Source organism: Heptranchias perlo, chromosome 20 (genome assembly GCF_035084215.1).
Source record: "Heptranchias perlo isolate sHepPer1 chromosome 20, sHepPer1.hap1, whole genome shotgun sequence".
Lineage (NCBI taxonomy): Eukaryota > Metazoa > Chordata > Chondrichthyes > Hexanchiformes > Hexanchidae > Heptranchias > Heptranchias perlo.
In genome coordinates this window covers 9027947-9047670 of record NC_090344.1, presented here as the reverse complement: position 1 = coordinate 9047670, position 19724 = coordinate 9027947, and the positions used below count along the sequence as shown (strand labels likewise).

General features: G+C 43.2%; 3 non-coding genes across 3 annotated transcripts; 2 read left to right on the top strand and 1 right to left on the bottom strand.

Moving 5' to 3' along the window:
* Nucleotides 1-6223: 6223 nt before the first annotated feature.
* Nucleotides 6224-6315, bottom strand: trnar-ucu (transfer RNA arginine (anticodon UCU)). Its single transcript is given in 2 exon segments — nucleotides 6224-6259; nucleotides 6279-6315. It is a non-coding gene; the product is annotated as a tRNA-Arg (tRNA).
* Nucleotides 6316-13686: 7371 nt separating this feature from the next.
* trnaf-gaa (transfer RNA phenylalanine (anticodon GAA)) lies at nucleotides 13687-13759 on the top strand. Its single transcript has one exon. It is a non-coding gene; the product is annotated as a tRNA-Phe (tRNA).
* A 5306-nt stretch (nucleotides 13760-19065) lies between these two features.
* Nucleotides 19066-19138, top strand: trnaf-gaa (transfer RNA phenylalanine (anticodon GAA)). The gene has a single exon. It is a non-coding gene; the product is annotated as a tRNA-Phe (tRNA).
* The last annotated feature ends 586 nt before the right edge of the window (nucleotides 19139-19724 follow it).

Sequence of the window (19724 nt, the reverse complement as noted above, 5' to 3'; positions counted from 1 at the left end):
GCTCTCTCTGATCAATCCGTGTGTATCCAAGTGCTCACTCATTCTTTCCCTAATAACAGATACTGGTAACTTCCCCACAACAGACGTCAGACTAATAGGTCTATAATTTCCTACTTTATCTCTCCTCCCCTTCCTATATAATGGAATGACATTGGCAATTTTTCAATCCATAGAACAATTCCTGAAACAAGAGAGTTTTGAACGATCATGACTGAAACATGTACAATTTCCTCACCTATTCCTTTTAATCCCCTGGGGTGGTAACCATCAGGTCCTGGTGATTTGTCTATCTTTAATCTAATTATTTTCTCCAATACCATTATTTTACTTCGACTGAATCCCGTTGATTTATTTCTGGGCTCGTTGAGATTGGGGTATAATTCTCGATTTGAGGGTCATACCCCGGAGAAGCTCTAATTTAGCCCGAGACATTTGATCTTGAGCTGCGGTACAAACTTTTGCAAAGAGGGAAAAGAATTCCCGAAATCTCTCCAACTGGATCTCAAGCGCTTTTGGAAGAAGTTCAGTTCAAACAATCAGGACTTTAAAGGCACCTCAATGACCTACACTTTCATTGAACCAGCTTTCTTAGCAATTGCCTTCCACCTTGAAACCGCTCTGGGCTTTCATCTCACTGAAGCAGAGTTTGGTCGCTTTGTATCTGTGAGCATGTCGGTGACGAGGTTAGCTTCGATATTGGTCGCTTTTAATTTTGAAGATCTCGCCAAGTTCAGGGAAAAGAAACCGGGAATCGAATTTTCCCTGTAAGTGAAGAATTGAAGGGATTGAAGCTCCTAGCAGATCTGGAAAATGCGCAGTGCAGTCGCTCAGGAGTTCCAAATCTACCCTCTCGCCACTCGGCCCAGTGTAATCGCGCTGAGATCGAGTATTTCTCCGGCACGTTTCTCTTAACTTCATAGCTGCTGCTTTAAGAGTGAAGACCGGCTTGTTGGATTTTCACTCCTGCAAGTTTCAAGCATTCATTTTGGAAAAGTAAACTGACAGTAGACAGCTGTTGTATTGGTCGCTGCAACCTCCAGGTTTCGCTCCGTGAATTGCTGGTTTAGAAAGTGACCTTTTCACCTTTCTCGATGGTGCTATTGGTTAGATTGATTCGAGCCCTTATTTTATTTTTCCTAAGGATTCATCGCCTCAAAGTTCCAGGTTTTCAATATGTGTTTTGTCTGCAAGAAATGTACCGTGATCATTGCCGGCTGAGCAGGGCTGATATTCCACCATTTACACTGTGGACTAATTCAAAATACCTTGTAATCGGATAGCAGGCACATGAAACATATAAAGGAATGGAATATTGGCTTCACTGAAATCACAATTCATCTTGACAGACAAGGTCCCGAAAGGCTAATTCGCTGTGACATGGAGATTTCTGTAGTGAGCGAGACCACACTGTTTCTATGTTCAGAGAATAAATATCACACTCTTTATGTTGGAAAAGTAAAACGGTGCGGATTTTTGTCATAGTCCGATGCCTTTCGTGTTGTATCAGATGCTTCTCATTGCGTTACTTTCATCTTGATCGCATATTCGGTTGGGGTGTTCCTGTGATAAACGGCGACAATTGCATGTTATTGATAAATTTAACAACGGCTGCACCAGATTCCTGGTGTCGGAAGCACTGAACTTTTAATCCCACTCTTAAAATACAGTCTGTAAAATGATGACATTTCATCACATGCAAATCACAAAAATCAACGATTCCAACCACTCGCTGTGTGAAGATGTTTTTACTCATGTCACCTTTGGTTCTTTTGCCAATCACCTTAAATCTGTGCCCTTTGGTTCATGTCCCTTCCGCCAATGGGAACAGTTTCACTCTATCTACTCTGTCTCGGCATTTCATGATTTTGAATACCTCTATCAAATCTCGTCTCAACGTTCTCAGTTCCAAGGAGAACAATCCCAGCTTCTCCAGTCTATGCATGTAATTTAATTCCCTCATCGCTGGAATCATTCCAGTAAATCTCCGCTGCACCCTCTCAAGGCCTTCACATCCTTCCAAAAGTGCACTGCCCAGAACTGGACACAATACTTCATTTGTGGCCGAAATAGTGTTTGATAAAGGTTCATCATGACTTCCTTGTTTTTGTACTCTATGCCCCTCTTTGTGAAGCCCAGGACCCCGTCTGCTTTTTAAACCGCTTTCTCGACCTGCCCTGCTACTTTTAACGATTTGTGCACATATAACCCCAGACCCCTCTGTTCCTCTAACCGTTTTAGAATTGTGCCCTTTAGTTAATATTGCCTCTCCTAATTTCACCACCGAAATGCATCACCTCGCATTTTTCCGTGTTAAACTTCATCTGCCACGTGTCCGTCCATGCCACCGGCGTGTCCATATCCTCTTCAAGTCTATCCACCTTACTGTTCTCTACCCTTCCAAGTTTTGTGTCATCTGCAAATTTTGATATTGTACCCTTTACTCCCAAGTCCAAGTCATTAATATACATCAAGAAAAGTAGTGGTCCCAGAACCGACCCCTATGGAACACCATTGCCCACCTCCCTCCAGTCAGAAAAACAACCATTCACCACAACTCTCTGTTTCCTGTCATTTGGCCAGTGCTGCATCCATGTTGCTATTGCCCCCTTTATTCCATGGGCTGCAATCTTGAAGCAAGCCTACCACGTGGCACTTTATCAAACGCTTTTTGAAAGTCCATATACACCACGTCAACTGCATTGACCTCATCTACCCTCTCTGTTACCTCATCAAACAACTTTATCAAGTTGGTTAAACACGATTTGTCTGTAACAAATCCGTGCTGGCATTCCCCAATCAATCCACACTCGTCCAAGCGACTTGAATTCTGTCCCGGATTATGATCTCCAAAACTTTCCCCATCACCGAGGTTAAACTGACTGACCTATATTTGCTGGGTTTATCTTTACACCCTTTTTTTGAACAAGGTTGTAACATTTGCAATTCTCCAGTCCTCTGGCAACATCCCCATATCTAAGGATGTCTGGAAGATTATTGCCAGTACCTCTGCAATTTCCCCCTTTACTTCCCTCAGCATTCTCCGGTGCATCCCATCCAGACTCGTTGGCTTATCTATTTTAAGTACAGCAAGCCTTTCTAGTACCTCTTCTTTCTCATTTTTTAGCCCATCCAGGATCTTAACGATGTCTTCCTTTATCGAGAATCTGGCAGCATCTTTTCCATGGTAAAGAACCATGCGAAGTACTCATTTCGTACCTCTGCCATGCCCACTGCCTCCATGAGTAGATCTCCTTTATGGTCCCTAATCGTCCCCGCCCCTCCTCTTACTAACCGTTTACTGTTAATTTGTCTGTAGAATACGTTTTGATTCCCTTTTATGTTTTCCGCTATTCTTATGCTCTCTCTTTGCCCCTCTTATTTCCTTTTTCACTTCCCCTCTGAACTTTCTATATTCTCTCTGGTTGGCACTTGTGTTATCAACCTGACACCTGTCATACGCCACTTTTTCCCGCTTCATCTTACTCTCTATCTCTCTTGTTATCCAGGGAGCTCTGGCTTTAGTTGCCCTACCTTTCTACCTCGTTGGAATGTACCTTCTCTGTACCCGAATAATCTTTTCAAAAGCCGCCCACTGTCCAATTATAGTTTTGCCTGACAATCTTTAATTCCAATTTACCGGGGCCAGATCTGTTCTCATCCCACTGAAATTGACCCTCCTCCAATTGAGTATTTTTACTTTAGAGTGGACAGAGTCCATTTGCATAGCTATTCTAATGCTTATGATACTGATCGCTGCTCCCTAAATGCTCCCCCACTGACACTTGCTCCACTTGGCCCGAGTCATTCCCTTGAACCAAATCCAGCAATGCCTCCTTCCACAGTGGGCCAGAAAGGTACTGGTCGAGAAAGTTATCCTGAACACATTTCAAAAACTGTTCCCCTTCTTTGCGCCTTATATTATTGTTATCCCAGTCTATATTAGGATAGTTGAAATCCACTGTTATCACTACTCCATGGCTTTTGCACCTCTCTGTAATTTCCCTCCAAATTTGTTCCTCTATATCCGTCCCACTAGCTGGTGGCCTATAGAATACACCAAGTAGTGCAATCGCACCTCTATTGTTCCTTAACTCAGTACCCAGGAGAAATTCCCTCGTTCCTGGGAACTTTGTATTTAGCAGAAGTTAGCAGCAAAAAGTGTTCGTGGTGGGACTGAGAAATGCTGATACAGCCGGCACCCTGTAAAACAGAGCTCCAGTGTCGGTTTAAATAAAGTCCTGAACTGACAGAGCGGAGGGCAGATGAGGATTGAATTAAATCCCAATTCACTGAATCTAAAAAAGGTTTAAATAAGTGAATCTGTCAGGAGTGGTATTCCTGAGCTTGTGTGTGAGCTGAAACTGGATCGGTCCCGTTCTGTGAAGAAAGAATGCCAGGCGGCTCCCAGACAGGGCTCAGGCCGGGACTGGCAGCTCTCCGCTGGGAACGGCTGGATTCGAGAGCGGGGCTCCTGCGCTGCTGCTGTTGCTGCTTCCGCCTCTTCGAGTCCCTGTGGCGGTCGGTACCGATCTCCCTCCTATGGATCCGGCTCCAGCTACTTGCTGTGGCGCAACGGCAGCGCGTCTGACTTCCGATCAGAAGGATGAGTGTTTGAATCATGTCGGGGTCATCACATTTTCGCAACGTTTCAGTGTCACTCTGTTTTATCGGGGGCCAGTCTTTTAGCGATGGTCTGTTCATTGTATGTAAAATAATATTTATCACAGAATGAACACATCACAGAAGGAGGTCTTTCGCCCCATCAATTCCATACCTGCCTTTTGTAAGAACAATCCCATTAGTCCCATTCCCCTGCTCTTTCCCCGTGGCCCTGCATTTTCCCCTTCAAGTATTTATCAAATTCATTTTTGAAAGCCATGATTGAATCTGCTTCCACCACCCTTTCAGGAAGCGCATTCCAGATCAGAACCATTCGCTGCGTAAAAAAGATTTCCTCATGTCGCCTTTGGTTCTTTTTCCAATCACCTCAAATCTGTGTCCTCTGGTTCTCAACACTTCGGCCAATAGGAACAGCTTCTCTTTATTAACTTTATCTAAACCCTTCATGACTTTGAACACTTCTATCAAATCTCCTCTGAACCTTCTCTGCTCGAAGGAGAACAATCCCAGCACGGCGTAAATGCGGTCAATTAGCTCCAATTGATTTATTTGGTAATTAAACAAAACGTGAAAGACTGGCAAGGCGTTGTGCGAACAGAGCTCACTGCTATCAGACAATAAATCCATTCGCTCCGTGGGCACTGGGTTCAAATCTTACTACTGATAGAATTTCTTGCAATGTTCATTTTGACCTGTTCGCAGAAAACCCGATTGTTGTGCGATGGAGCAGAGAATGTGAAAGAAACTGAAAGTGAAAGTGCAGATATTAGTTTCATCAAAGTGACTGGACACGTTTCCACAGGTAAGGGCCGCTCATCTTAAGATTCTTTCCAGCAGAGTGGGACAGATGATCAGAGTGACCGGGCTCCAGCGGCGCAATCGTTCAGTGCGCGATCTTTATATGACAATACAGGATCGGGAAATGCTAGGGTTGTTAATTCGAGTCTCAGCTAAGTCAAAAGATCTTTTTGCTCCTGAACATTTCGACCGGAGTTGAAGGTACAATTGGTTTGTTCCAAAATGCATCTACTTATTTGAATTGCCATATGGTTCCTCCGGTCTGCGCTGTTGCAATAGCAGATGAAATGTTTAGTATTGCTTGTTTTCCGGAGGGAGGCTGCGGAATTGGAACCAAAAACTATGGTTTTGATCCATCTAAATTTAAGGAATTTAACTGGAGTTTTAAACCAGTCGCATTAGACCGCTCAGCCAGGATACTTTCCATCTTGCGATCTTCAGGAGCAACTTTTACAGGAATAGAATTACTGCAAGCAAGAATTCTACCCCTCAAGCACCAATGCTCGCACGGCAGCAGGATGCATGTGTCCAGTTAGAAACCTGTCTGAAGGAGCATTCAGTCTGACAGAACCGAAAGTCCAGCAGATTGACTTTCGGTCTGAGCAGATGATGAATCTCCTTCTTGAGAGCGTTTCGCCAATCCAGTTCAGAGTGGATTTAGAATCATAAATTCGGGTGTGACTGGAGCCACTTGTGTAAGATGAAGTGTCGGGTGCAGTTTCCCGTCCTTGATGGACATTAATGACCCTGTTGCGGTTTTGCAGCAAAATTTCACTTCCCAGCTGCCGATCCCTGAACTAAAATCCAACTCTGGTGGGATTCGATCCCACAACCTTTGGATGACTCCTCTAACCCTTAAGTAGAAGTCCAACACGCTGTCCATTGCGCCACAGAGTCAATTATGCAATATGAGGCAGAGCGGGGATCCTCTGCTGTGGTTGAGGCGGTCAGGCTGCTCCTGCTTCCGCCTCTCACATTCCGAGAGCCGCGGTGGCGGTCTGCACCGATCGCCCTCCAATGGATCCTGCTCCAGCCGCTTGTTGTGGGCCTGGTGCAAGAACAGTCGCGTCTGACTCCAAATCAGAAGGCTACGTGTTTTGAACCAGGTTGAAATCACAACATTTTCACTGTGGCTCAGGATCCTGCCGACTGATTTTAGATCGGGACAGTGTTTTAGGGATGGTCTGTTCAGTGTTTGTGCAACAATATAAAAATTCAATTTGATACATTAATGAGCTTTTTTTCTGTTACTTTCAGTTTACACCCTCACCAGTTTTATGTCGAAACAGTTCACAATGTTTAAAGGATGTGGTGTACAGTGTTTGTGGAATCAGTGTTATTAAATTTGATACTTTCATTTGTTCCTTCTCCAACCCAGACTCTTATCATCAGATGTGTAGCTTCACCCTGTGTAAAATAGGTTACTCAGTGATACAAATAAATCAGTAACAACCCCGAAACCTCAGCGGGTATATTTGTTCCAATGCTTTGTGAAGGTCGCGATTTCCATGCAAATTTTCAATCAGCAAATCCCAAAGGGTGTTTTGGGTTTGACAAACTAATTTAAGTACTTGACTGGTTCCTGGAAATGATCAAATGGGGATTTCCTTACCCGTACAGATATAGAAATAAATATATTCCATCATTTCATAAATGACAGTTGTGTAAATAAATATATCGCGATATCCAACATGGAAAATCAGCTCTTCATATTCTTAAACAAATGTTCTCATTTTATTTTATTAATCCACTTCCGTTTCAATGTAGAACATATGTTCAGAGCATCCCTCTAAACTTAAAGAATGGTAAAACAATTGCAGATTTTACAAACACATAACACGCTATCGTATAAGTAAGATTAAGGCTGACTTTGTGAAATGTTTATTCTAATTGTCTTTATGATGTTACGAAAAGTATTTCTCGATGTTCGTCCTCAACTTAACGGAGAAACTACGATGAAAACCGAAAGGATTTTTCAAAAACTATTTGGAGCGATTTGATCGGTTCCCCTTCTCCTTTCTTTAATTATTACCTTTTGCTAATTGTTCTTCTTGATCCGTTTGCTTCATTTTTCCTCAGTTATTTATAGTGAATTTTCTATCCGTTAACGTTCTTAAATATTTGATTTGTTTGTTCCCTTCCTCTTGACTTGCGATTTGTTGACCTTCAGGTCAAAGTCTGAAACAGAAATGTGCTTATATTCAGGCGTGACTCTGAAGTGTGAGACCGAGAGGTGATGCCGGATGTGTGACCGAGAGAACAACTGTTGGAGGCAGAACTGTCCGTAACCTAACATACCCACTGTGGCATTGCTCATGGTAAGTCGGATGACAAAGTATAATCAACATAAATGACCAAAGTCTCAGATCAGTTAGAATTGAATTGCTGTTGGTGAGGGGAGTTTGTGCATTGGAAGGAGTTTATACATTTACAGCTCCAGGTAAACCTACAATCCTGCCTCGCCTGCAGGTTACGTCACCATGAGGTGTCTGCCTTTCTTTGCCCTTCTGGACTTCTGAAGTGTGATTGAACCTTACCAAAAGTTTCCTATAATTAGTAAGGAAGGAAGGTATCAGTGTAAATGTGAGATAAAAACGTGGTTGTTTCACTGGGTACCATGGGAACCAGATACACTGCTCATTTCAGTTATTTGTCCAGCAGGAAACAGAAATCATTCTCTTCAACTGTACTCGCCCGAAGGAAAAGGAAACAAACAAAACTACTCAGTACTTTGTTTTAGCTTCTTCTGCTGGTTTACGTTCACTCATCGAGAAAGTGACAGAGAGAGAGACTGAGAGATTGGATTGGCTTTTTCACTTTATAATCTATTACACTTTGTAATTATTATCAGAGACGGTTCCATCCCAACTGTCCCGTGCCTGACATTCTCATTGATACTAAGATGTGCTTTAAATGAGTTTCTACTAATTACACATTGCGGACAAAAGCTGAACGCCGAAAACTGCTCTGAAACCAGCTTTGCTTCGCAACCTTTCATGGAGATTGGTTGCTGGTTGTCGTTAAAGGAGTTTGTAAAATAAGCCCACGAGTGCGTTATCCTGAAAACGTGTTTTGGACACATTCGCAGCTCAAATATCTTACATTAAATGTAACAAATATACAAATACGTCACAGGTGTTAATATTAACACATAATGATACGAGGAAGGAGGCATTGGTGGATCTGGTTCTGGAGAAAGAGGTGGGTCAATTTGAGCAAGTGTCAGTGTCATATTTAGTCAACGGTGATCATAGTATCATAAGATTTAGATGAGTTATGGAAAAGGAGAAGGAGCTATCTCGAGTAAAGTACTTAATAGGAGAAGGGCCAATTTTAATGGGTTGAGAACGTACCTGGCCCGTGTAAATTGGAATCAAAGATTTGCAGGCTAAAATATAATCGAATAATGGGTGGAGGAGATGTTTCGGGTACAGATTAGGTAGATTCCCAAGAGGGGGGAAGGTAGGGCCTGAGATCGCTGGATGACGAAAGAGATAGGGGGTAAAATGAAGCAGATAAAGGGGGTTTATGATAGATATCAGTTTGACAATGCAAGTGAGTACCGTGTACCGTGAAAAAGTAAATAAGAGGGGCAAAGAGAGAGCATGAACATAGTTTGACGGCTAACATAAAAGGTAATCCAAATGTTTTCGACAGGCATTTAAATAATGAAAGGTTCATAAGAGGAGGGGTGTGGCCGATTCGGGACCAAAAAGGAGATCTACGCATGGAGGCAGAAAGCGTGACTGAGGCACTAAAAGAGTACTTTGCATCTGTCTCTACCAAGGAAGAAGACGCTGCCAAAGTCACAGTAAAAAGGGAGGTAGTTGAGACACTGGATGGGGTGAAAATTGATACAGAGGAGGCACTTGAAAGGCTGGCCATGCTTAAAGTTGATAAGTCACCCGGTCCGGATGGGATGCTTTCAAGGTTGCTGAGGGAGTGGAAGGGTGGAAATTTCAGAGGTCCTGGTCATAATCTTCCAATCCGCCTTAGATGCGGGGGTGATGCCAGAGGACTGGATGATTACAAATGTTAGATCCTTGTTCAGAAAGGGTGTAAGGATAAACCCAACAACTACAGGCCAGTAACATTAAACTCGGTGGTGGGGAAGCTTTTATAAACGATGATCCGGGCCAAAATGAACAGTCACTTGGGCAAGTGTGGATTAATAAAGGAAAGCCAGCATGGATTTATTAAAGGCAAATTGTGTTTAACTAACTTGATTAAGTTTTTTGGTGAGGTAATAGAGAGGGTTTATGAGGGCAATGCGTTTGATGACGACGACGACGACAACAAGAAGAACAACAACAACAACTTTATTTCGGGGCCTTTAACGGAGTGAAACGACCCAAGGCGACTCACAGGTGAGATTATCAAACAAAATTTCACACTGAGCCACATAAGGAGGTATGAGGACAGATGAACAAAAGCTTGGTTAAAGAGTTAGGTTTTAAGGAGCATCTTAAACGAGGAGAGAGAGGTAAAGAGGTGGAGAGGTTTCGGGAGGGAATTCCAGAGCTTAGGGCCGAGGGAGCTAAAGGCACGGCCGCCAATGGTGGAGCAATTAAAATCGGGGATGCAAAAGAAGGAAGAATTGGAGGAGCGCTAAGATCTCGGAGGGTTGTAGGGCTGGAGGAGTTTACAGAGACAGGGAGGGGCGAGGCCATAGAGGCATTTGAAAAGAAGGATGAGAATTGTAGGGCTGGAGGAGGTTGCAGAGATAGGGACAGGTGAAGAGATGGAGGGATTTGAAAACATGGATGAGCATTTTAAAATCGAGGCTTTCCCGGACTGGGAGCCAATGTAGGTTAGTGATCACAGAGGAGGTGGGAGAACGGAACTTGTTGAGCGTTAGGATACGGGCAGCAGAGTTTTGGATGAGCTCAGTTTTATGGAGGGTGGAAGATGGGAGACGAGCCAGGAGACCATTGGAATAGTCCAGTAATCAGCTTGTCAGCAAAATTGAAGCCAATGGAACAAACAGGGGCAGTGGCAGCATGGATGCGAATTGGCTAACTGGCGGGAAACGGAGCGTAGTGGTAAACGGTTGGAAGGTATCCAGTGGTGTTCCCCAGGGGTCGGTACTAGGATGGCTGCTTTTTTTGATATATATTAATGAATTGGACTTGGGTGTGCAGGGCACAATTTCAAATTGCAGATAACACAAAACTTAGAAGCGCAGTAAACAGTGAGGAGGACAGTAATAGACTCCTAGATGACATAGACAGTCTGGTGGAATGGACGGACACATAGCAGATAACATTTAATGCAGAGAAATGCAAAATGATACATTTTGGAAGGAAGAACGAGGAGATGCAAAATAAACTAAGTGGTACAATTCTAAAGGGGGTGCAGGAAAAGCGACCTGATGGTATCTGTGCACAAATCTTTGAAGGTGGCAGGAGAGATTGAGAAAGCGGTTAAAAAGGATACGGAATCTGGGGCTTTATAGATAGAGGCATAGAGCACAAAAGCAAGGAAGTTATATTAAACCTTTATAAAACACTGGTTCAGCTACAACTTGAGCATTATGTCCAATTCGGGGCACCGCAGTTTCGGAAGGATGTGAAGGCCTTAGAGAGGGTGCAGAAAAGATGCAGAAAAGAAGGTGCAGAAATGGTTCCAGGGATGAGGGACTTCAGTTCCGCGAATAGACTGGAGAAGCTCGGGTTGTTCTCCTGAGAACAGAAAAGTTTGAGAGGAGATTTGATGGAAGTGTTCAAAATCATGACGGGTTTAGATAAAGTAAATAGAAAGAAACTGTTCCCATTGGCGGAAGGATCGGGAACCAGAGAGCACAGATCAGGAAAAAAAAAAGCAGCGAGAAGTTCTGATCTGGAAGGCACTGCCTGAAAGGATGGCGGAAACAGATTCGATCGTGGCTTTCAAAAGGGAATTGGATAAATAGTAGAAGGGAAGAAAATGCAGGCCTACGGGGAAAGAGAGAGGGAATGTGACTAACTGGATTGCTCTTACAAAGAGACGGCATAGACTCGATGGGCCGAATGGCATCCTTCCAAACTCCAACGATTCTATGATTTGTCAAGCTCAAAGTGCTTGCTACTTCAGTGAGAGGTCCGTCTGTACAAAGAACGAGCACTTCCGCGTTACAGTTCAGCAGTCCTTTCCTTATTGGCTCCGGAATTAATACAAATACGGCTTGTGTTACTTTGTTGTTTAATTCAGAAATGGGGTAAATATCAGATAGAATAAAAAGGCACTGCTGGGAATGGAACCGAGGACCTCTTGTGAAGAAAATGGCAATTTGCCCAGCTTTTGCAAATTGATGATACAAATTAAGCTGCAACGACCCCACCTCCTCTTCCTGATCGCTACCTCTCACTGTCTGTTAGCGTTTGAGGTAGTTTGTATTTTTCTATTTCTCTTGTCTATTTCGCTGTGTTTACCGATACTCTGTATCTCTCGCTGTGTTTACCGATACTCTGTATCTCTCGCTGTGTTTACCGATACTCTGTATCTCTCGCTGTGTTTACCGATACTCTGCATCTCTCGCTGTGTTTACCGATACTCTGCATCTCTCGCTGTGTTTACCGATACTCTGTATCTCTCGCTGTGTTTACCGATACTCTGTATCTTTTGCTGTGTTTACCGATACTCTGTATCTCTCGGTGTGTTTATCTCTCTGTGTCAATCGTGGGCTGATTCTGAATAAACCATGAATTAAATGAGGAGTTTTGGACAATTCTCCCTCTGACACTGAGGAACCAATGAGCGAAACTTTATTATAACATATTGTTTATTGTGAAACAGCAAAGAAAACATTGCATTTTGAACGATTGAGGTTCAGTTCTGTGCAAAAAGAAACTGAGACCACAAGGTGTTTGCAACAAGCCGCCTTTTAAGTTGATCAGGCTCGCTAACATTGCAGCACGAGGTGTAGACACCGCGCTCATGATCTTCATGTGTATCCGGGCCTTTCAGACACTTCGTGTGGCACAGGAGCTTTCCAATCCCCTGGACACCGACACATCCGTCGAAGTAGCAGGACCGACATCTCGCCCCCTTTGCCAGACTTCAGCAAATTTAACGCTGAAAATACAAAACAGGACGTGTCGTGAGAGTGCGCTGTTGTTTTATAAAGTGTGGGAGTCCATATATGAGTGCGATGTTTATATATGAACTGTGTGTGTATATATGAGTGTGATGTTTAAATATGAACAATGGGTGTGTATATATGAGTGTGATATTTATATATGAACTGTGGGTGTGTATATATGAGTGTGATGTTTATATATGAACTGTGGGTGTGTATATATGAGTGTGATATTTATATATGAACTGTGGGAGTCTATATATGAGTGCGATGTTTATATATGAACTGTGGGTGTGTATATATGAGGGTGATATTTATATATGAACTGTGGGTGTGTATATATGAGTGTGATGTTTATATATGAACTGTGGGTGTGTATATATGAGTGTGATATTTATATATGAACTGTGGGAGTCTATATATGAGTGCGATGTTTATATATGAACTGTGGGTGTGTATATATGAGGGTGATATTTATACATGAACAGTGGGAGTGTATATTTGAGTGCGATGTTTATATATGAACTGTGTGTGAAAATATGAGTGTGATGTTTAAATATGAACAATGGGTGTGTATATATGAGTGTGATATTTATATATGAACTGTGGGTGTGTATATATGAGGGTGATATTTATACATGAACAGTGGGAGTGTATATATGAGTGTGATATTCATATATGAACTGTGGGTGTATATATATGAGGGTGATATTTACACATGAACAGTGGGAGTGTATATATTAGTGCGATGTTTATATATGAACTGTGGGTGTATATATATGAGTGTGATGTTTGTTTATGAACTGTGGGTGTGCATATATTAGTGCGATGTTTATATATGAACTGTGGGTGTGTATATATGAGCGTGATGTTTGCAAATGAACTATAGGTGTATATATATATATGAGTGTGATGTTTGTATATGAATTGTGGGTGTGGAAACATGAGTGCGATGTTTATATATGAACTGTGGGTGTTTCTATATGAGTGTGATGTTTATATCTGAATTGCGGGTGTGTATATATGAGTGCGATCTTTATATATGAACTGCGGGTGCGTATATATGAGTGCGATGTTTATATACGAACTGGGGGTGTGCACATATGAGTGCGATGTTTTTATTTGAATTGCGGAATAAACAGGAGCTGCAATTCCTCCTGGGGTTATGTTTTCTTCCAAGACAATGATGTAAAGGGGCACTTTAGCAAGCGGCCAAAATAGCTCAGTTGGGAGAGCGTTAGACTGAAGATCTAAAAGTCCTTGGTTCAATCTCGAGTTTCGGCAGTTTTTGGTTGTTGAGTTTCTTCATCCTTGCTTCGATTTTCGCATTTCATTGCAGTGAAATTTGATACCCGCCACTGAAGGATTGGGGATGAAATAGAGAGGCATCAAGGATGGGAAATATTTTTTCGTCTTGATTTAGTTTTTATTTCTCTGTTACCTTCTGCCTTTTTCTCTTGTTTTTTCTCTCTCGGTGCCGGGGGACAATTTCATTTGATGCATTTGTCCCAAACCGATGCCTTTTCCACATCTCGGGGCGGTCAGACCCTCTCTGTCTGTCTGTTGCTGCTAATGATTATGAATGGGGACAGGCCGCGAGTTAAACGTTTTTCTGCAAACCGGAGAAAGAAAAATAAAAAAGAAAGACGTGTTTCTCCGGCCCATGGGCAAAGTTGCAGTGGATGTTATTCAATAAAACTGTCCCCGTGAATTTGTCTGTGGACCTGTTTGTAAGGCTTGCATTTTAAAAGTTACAAAAACCCGAAATAAATAAAGCAAATTAGAAGAATGGAATTCATGATCATGACATTACGGCATACTCTTTGCAAATGAGCTAACCGGCGGTCCGAACGGCTGTTTCATTAATTGTTGTACCTGTATGCTGGTTGGTAACGATTTCTGTACTTGGACCCCGAAATCTCCCTGCTCCTCCACAGTTCCTTTTTTCTCACCATTTAGAAAATAGCCTGATTTATCTTTATTAGATTTAAAGTGGATCACCTCGCTCTCCCCCACATTGAACTCTATTTGCCGCAGTTTTGCCCACTCACTTAATCGATTTATTCCCACTTTTCAACGTCCTGCTTCCATCTACATGACTTGTTGCGCCACCAGAAGGCTGCGTGTTCAAAACACGGGGTCACCGTTACTTCTCGAGCTGATCGGATTCTGGATCGTTCCGGATTGAATATTTTATCTGCTTTTTCTCAATAAACAGAATCTTGCTCTAAAGTCTGCTTCCCTGGTTCCCAAATTTCAGGAAGGCGTCTCATTCTGCCCTTGACTTTTGATCTTGACCTGCAGTTGAAACTTTTGCAAAGAGGGAAATAAGTCGCCAAATCGCTCCACGTGAATCTGAAACGCTTTGGGAAGAAGTTCAGAGCAAACAATCAGGACTTTAAAGGCACCTCAATGACCTGCACTTTCATTGAATGAGTTTTGTTCGCCTCTCGGCTTTCATCTCGCTGAAGTGATGAGTGTGACCGCCTTGTATCTGTCAGCGTGTAAGTGACAAGTTTGGGGTGAGCACGGGTCCTCTTTATTTTTGAAATCTCACCAAGCAACAGGGAAAAGAAACTTCGAATCAAACTGTCCCTGTCAGTGATGAATTGAAGTGAATATCGCTCCAAGCAGATCTGGACAATGAGCAGCGCAGCCGCACAGGAGTCCCAAATCCACCCTCTCGCCACTCGGCAATCACAACTTTACTCCGGCCCAGTATCGCCACGCTGAAATCAAGTATTTCTCGAACACATTTTTTTTAACATCATAGTTACTGGTGTTATAGTGAAGACTACCGTCCGCTTCACTGTAAGTGCAAGAGACAACTTTGTAGACACCGTGTCGTGTCACAGAGCTGCTCCTTGGACCTGCTCATTTCATCTCATCTCATTTTCAGCAAACCTGAATATTACTGGAATATAGAATGGCGAATCACAGCTCAAAAGGTCAATCCTCTCTACCACGAGGGGACTGAGTCTTCCAACATACGGTGGTTAATGGCAAGGTTGGCTTCATGTGCAGAAATAATACAGCACAGATTTTCACTCATGCAAGCTGCACACCCTTTATTTTGGAAAAGTAAACTGATAGTCAGACAGCTGATATATTAATCGCGGCAAGCTGAAGCTTTAGCTCGGTGAATTAGTCCTTCAGCAACTACAAAGTTGTGTTTCTGTGGCGCAATTGTTGGTTCAAGCTCCACCCGGTGGACGCTAGGTCGTAACTTTCACCTGAACATTCAATGTCTCGCGTTTCCAGCATTCGAATGTGTGTCCTGTCTGAACGAAAATATACAGGTGAGGTGCCTGAGGATTGGAGGGTAGCAAATGTTGTGCCTTTGTTTAAGAAGGGCGGCAGGGAAAAGCCTGGGAACTACAGACCGGTGAGCCTGACATCTGTAGTGGGTAAGTTGTTAGAGGTTATTCTGAGAGACAGGATCGACAGGCATTTGGAGAGGCAGGGACTGATTAGGAACAGTCAGCATGGTTTTGCGAGTGGAAAATCATGTCTCACGAATTTGATTGAGTTTTTTGAAGGGGTAACCAAGAAGATAGATGAGGGCTGTGCAGTAGACGTGGTCTACATGGACTTTAGCAAAGCCTTTGACAAGGTACCGCATGGTAGGTTGTTACATAAGGTTAAATCTCACGGGATCCAAGGTGAGGTAGCCAATTGGATACAAAATTGGATTGACGACAGAAGACAAAGGGTGGTTGAAAAGGGTTGTTTTTCAAACTGGAGGCCTGTGACCAGCAGTGTGACTCAGGGATCGGTGCTGGGTCCGTTCTTATTTATATTAATGATTTGGATGAGAATTTAGGAGGCATGGTTCGTAAGTTTGCAGATGACACCAAGATTGGTGGCGTTGTGGACAGTGAAGAAGGTTATCTAGGATTGCAACGGGGTCTTGATAAATTGGGCCAGTGGGCCGATGAATGGCAGATGGAGTTTAATTTAGATAAATGTGAGGTGATGCATTTTTGGTAAATCGAATCGGGCCAGGACCTACTCCCTTTATGGTAGGGCGTTGGGGAGAGTTATAGAACAAAGAGATCTAGGAGTAAAGGTTCATAGCTCCTTGAAAGTGGAGTCACAGGTGGAGAGGGTGGTGAAGAAGGCATTCAGCATGCTTGGTTTCATTAGTCAGAACACTGAATACAGGAGTTGGGATGTCTTGTTGAAGTTGTACAAGACATTAGTAAGGCCACACTTGGAATACTGTGTACAGTTCTGGTCACCCTATTATAGAAAGGATATTATTAAACTAGAAAGAGTGCAGAAAAGATTTACTAGGGTGCTGCCGGGACTTGATGGTTTGACTTATAGGGAGAGGTTGGATAGACTGAGACTTTTTTCCCTGGAGATTAGGAGGTTTAGGGGTGATCTTAAAGAAGTCTATAAAATAATGAGGGGCATAGATAAGGTAGATAGTCAAAATAATTTCCCAAAGGTAGGGGAGTCTATGACGAGGGGGCATAGATTTAAGGTGAGAGGGGAGAGATACAAAAGGATCCAGAGGGGCAATATTTTCACTCAAAGGATGGTGAGTGTCTGGAACGAGCTGCCAGAGGCAGTCGTCGAGGCGGGTACAATTTTGTCTTTTAAAAAGCATTTGGACAGTTACACGGGTAAGATGGGTATAGAGTGATATGGGCCAAGTGCAGGCAATTTGGACTAGCTTCGTGGTATAAACTGGGCGACATGGACATGTTGGGCCGAAGGGCCTGTTTCCATGTTGTAAACTTCTATGATTCTACACCGTGAACATTGCCAGCTGAGTGCGTCTAATTTTCCAACATTTAATCTGCTGTCTAAAAAATATTAAAAAAAAACGAGATTGGCTTGAAAGAATTCGGATTACTTGTTGTTTCCACAATGAATGACACTCCCTTTATTTTGGAAAAGTAAAATGGTATTCACATTCTGACAGGTTTCAGCTGATTTGTGAGAGATCTTTCAAGGATCAATCTCTGGTTAAGGCGGCCTTTTTATCTCTCTCTCTCTGTTGGCAGAATCCAAAATGAAATTGGAGCTGGACTAATCAAGCAAGAAATCAGGAATCACTTTCGCAAACAAAATACGGCCGGAAGCTGGAACTCTCTCATCCCAAAGGATGTGGATTGAGGCTCAGTTCAAATTTTCAAGTCTGATATTGATAGATCATTTTCTGGTTCGGTTACCAAGGGATATGAGTCCAAGGCGGGGAAACAGAGATGAATTACTGATCACCTCATGATCTAATTGAATGGGCAAGCAGGCTCGAGGGGCTGAATGTTCTTCTCCTGTGCCGATTTTACACTCCTGCTCAGTGCGGGGCTGGGCTACTGGTAAGAGTCATCAGACTTGACTCCAGAATGAAACTCGGGTGTTCAGATTCAGCAACCTTGGGATTGTCGGACAAACTGAACCCCGACAGCAGCGTCACCACCTGCCTCTCTGCAATGATAGGATGAGAAGGAGCCCTGCCGCTGGCCCGGCTAGCTCAGTCGGTAAAGCACAAAATTCCTAATCTCAGGGTCTTGGGTCTAAAGCAAATATTGGGGGTTTTGAGTTCTATTTTTCACAGTGGGTGAAAAAGGTTCAAAGTGCAACCTCTGATCTCCAGTTCATGAAATCCAGTTATTTTAACAGACACAACACTGAGCTGTGTGAAAGGAAACCGTGAGCGTTGCCAAATATCCAGTCCGTCCCGATACTATCTTCTCATTCCTTCCACATGGGACACGGCAGATACCGTTTCAATAGGTTTCATTTCTGCTGTTATTAAAAATGTTGATAGTTAGGATGTGTAATATTAAGAAGATGCCAACTCTGGATTCATTCGCCTCTCTGATACCTCCTGATACCCACTTACACTCCTTGATTCTCCCTGATCTCCTCATCTTCTCTTATACCCTCAGAGAGTCCATTATCCTCTTTCAACCTTGTCAGCGCCCTTTACACTCTCTGATACCCGCAGTCCTCACACACTGATACGCCCTGAGAGTCCTTACACTCTCTGATACCCTCTGGCAGTCCTTCCCCTCTGTGAGATCTCAATATACTCTCTGATCCCCTCTGACTGCCCGCTCCCCTCTTTGAGCCCCGTTACACACTCTGATGCCCTCTGATAGTACCTTCCCCTCTCTGAGATGCCCTTGCCCCAATGGATCGCCACGAAGAAGCGATTAGACGCCCTGAGGCCTTCTCAGAACCCATTACCGTCCCTGCTATCAAAGTGCGGTGTAACTTCACAGGTGAATCAACCGGTCTGTGTTCAGGATGAGATCCAGACTTTGATCGGTCGCTGCTGCTTCCGCCTCTGAGAGCTCAATCGGCGGTCGGTACCGATCTTCCTCCTATAAACTGGGTGTGGATGTGTGAGTGCGCTGTTGATTTATAAACTTTGGTAGTTTACGTATGACAGCGATGTTCATATATGAACTGTGGGTGTATCTCTATGAGTGCGATGTTTGTATATGAACTGTGGGTGTATCTCCATGAGTGTGATGTTTATATATGAACTGTGGAATGAACAGGAGGGGCAATTCCTCCTGGTGTTATATTTTCTTCCACGACAATAACCCAAAGTAAGTATTGGATGTAAAGCCTAAATAGCTCAGTTGGGAGAGCGTTAGACTGAAGATCTGAAGGTCCTTGGTTCAATCCCGAGTTTCGGCAGCTTTTGTTTGTTTACTTTCTTCTTCCTTGCTTCGATTCTCGGATTTATTTGCAGTGAAATTTAATTCCCGCCACTGAAGGATTGGGGATTGAATAGAGAGACATCAAGGATGGGAAATATTTATATCGTTTGTATTTGGCTGTTATTTCTCTGTTACCTTCTGCCTTTGTCTCTTGGTTTTGTCTCTCTCGGTGCCTGGTGACTATTTGATTTGTCCTAACCTGATGCATTTTCCACATCTCGGGGCGGTCAGACCCGCTCTGTCTGTCTGTTGCTGCTGATGATCATTAATGGGAACAGGCCGCGAGTTAAACGTTTATCTGCAAATTGGAGAAAGACAAATCAAAAGAAAGACGTGTTTATCCTGTCCAGGGGCAAAGTAACAACGGATGTAATTCAAAAACGGTCCCCGTGAATTTTTCTGTCGATTTTCTTTGTAAAGCTTCGATTTCAAAAGTTACAAAAACGCGAAATAAATAAAGTAAATTACAAGAACCGAGTCCGTGGTCATTATGTTACAGTGTACTCTTTGCAAACGAGTTAACCGGCCGTACCAACGGCACATGAGGCTGCAGCGATTTCTGT